Here is a 1,838-nt window from a genome sequence, read left to right as displayed (position 1 = left end):
AGAAAAAGAAAAGAAAAGAAAATTAACATAGATTATTAAGAAATGAACAAAGAACAAAACAGAAAAACAATCAAAAAGAATGGAGAACATTTACCAGATATACAAAATTCCCTTGAATAAGCAAATCTAATATTTAGCAATATTCATGAAAGGGTTCAGCAAAAGGAAGGTATATACAGCATATTCAAATGAATAATGACAACTTTCAAAAATTTGAGAGATATAAATATATAGGTTCAGAAAGATCAGAGACTACAAAAAAGATTAATATCCCATAATACTACCCCACAACAAAGAAGAATCAAACACTCACTGTCAGTCACCACTGACGGCTCACTCACCTTGCTCTTCTGCCAGTCTGCTATCCCACTCCTCTGCCCATCGCAATAGAAATGGAGATAGCCGTGCTGGTCATTGACAATGGCTCTGGCATGTGCAAAGCTGGCTTTGATGGAGACGATGATCCCCGAGCCAAGTTTCCCTCCATTGTGGGGCACCTCTGACACAAGGGCGTGATGGTGGACATGGGCCAGAAAGACGCCTATGTGGGCAATGAAGCCCACAGCAAGCACAGCATCCTGACCCTGGAGTACCCCATTGAAAATGGCATCATCACCAATTGGGACAACATGGAGAAGATCTGGCACCATTTCTACAATGAGCTCCATGGGGCCCCAGAGGAGCAGCCAGTGCTGCTGACCAAGAAACCCCTGAACCCCAAGGCCAACAGAGAGAAGATTACTCAGATTATGTTTGAGACCTTCAACACCCCAGCCATGTATGTGGCTATCAGGGATGTGCTGTCCCTCTGTGCCTTTGGGCACAGCACTGGCATTGCCATGGACTCTGGAGACAGGGTCACCCACACGGTGCCCATCTAGGAGGGCTACTCCCTTCCCCATGCCACCCTACTTCTGGAGCTGGCTGGTTGGGACTTGATTGAGTAACTCATGAAGATCCTCAGTGAGCGAGGCTACAGCTTCACCATCACAGCCTAGTGGGAAATCATGTGCGACATCAAGGAGAAGCTGTGCTAGGTCTCCCTGGACTTCAAGCAGGAGATGGCCACTGCTACATCCTCCTCTTCTCTGGAGAAGAGCTACGAACTGCTCGCTGGCCAGGTCATCACCATTGGCAATGAGCGGTTCTGGTGTACAGAGGTACTGTTACAGCCTTCCTTCCTGGGTATGGAATCTTGCGGCAACCACTAGACCACCTTCATCTCCATTATGAAGTGTGACGTGAACATCTGCAATGACCTGTACACCAACACGGTACTATCCGGTGGCACCAACATGTACCCAGGCATTGCCGACAGGATGCAGAAGGCGATCACTGCCCTGGATCCCAGCATCATGAAGATTAAGATCATTGCACCCCCAGAGTGCAAGTACTCAGTGTGGATTGGCGGCTCCATCCTGGCCTCACTGTCCACCTTCCAGCAGATGTGTATTAGCAATCAGGAGTATGACGAGTCAGGCCCCTCCATTGTCCACCACAAATGCTTCTAAATGAACTGAGCAGATGTGTAGCATTTACTTCATGGGTTAATAAAGAAGTATAAATTTGCCCTTGGCAAATGCATACACCTCATGCTAGCCTCATGAAACTGGAATAAGTGTTTGAAAAGAAATTGTCCTTGAAGCTTTTATCTGGTATCAGCACTGGATTGTAGAGCTTGTTGCCAGTTTTGACCTTGTATTCAAGTTAATTGTTCCTCTTGGTATTTGTTTAATACTGCGTACATATATTTGAGTTCAAACTTTAGTGCATGTGGCTTGGTCACTTCATGACTGCTGAGGTAAGAAAGTGCTTGTGGAAGACAAGTCTGTGGCTTG

General features: G+C 46.2%; 1 pseudogene; it reads left to right on the top strand.

Annotated features, from left to right (window-relative positions):
* The first annotated feature begins 386 nt into the window (after nt 1–386).
* Nucleotides 387–1,511, top strand: LOC129053169 (actin, cytoplasmic 2-like; annotated as a pseudogene).
* Nucleotides 1,512–1,838: the final 327 nt, after the last annotated feature.

This window comes from Pongo abelii, chromosome Y (assembly GCF_028885655.2).
Source record: "Pongo abelii isolate AG06213 chromosome Y, NHGRI_mPonAbe1-v2.0_pri, whole genome shotgun sequence".
Lineage (NCBI taxonomy): Eukaryota > Metazoa > Chordata > Mammalia > Primates > Hominidae > Pongo > Pongo abelii.
Note: the sequence above shows the minus strand (reverse complement) of the source record. Positions and strands in the feature narration are given on the sequence as shown.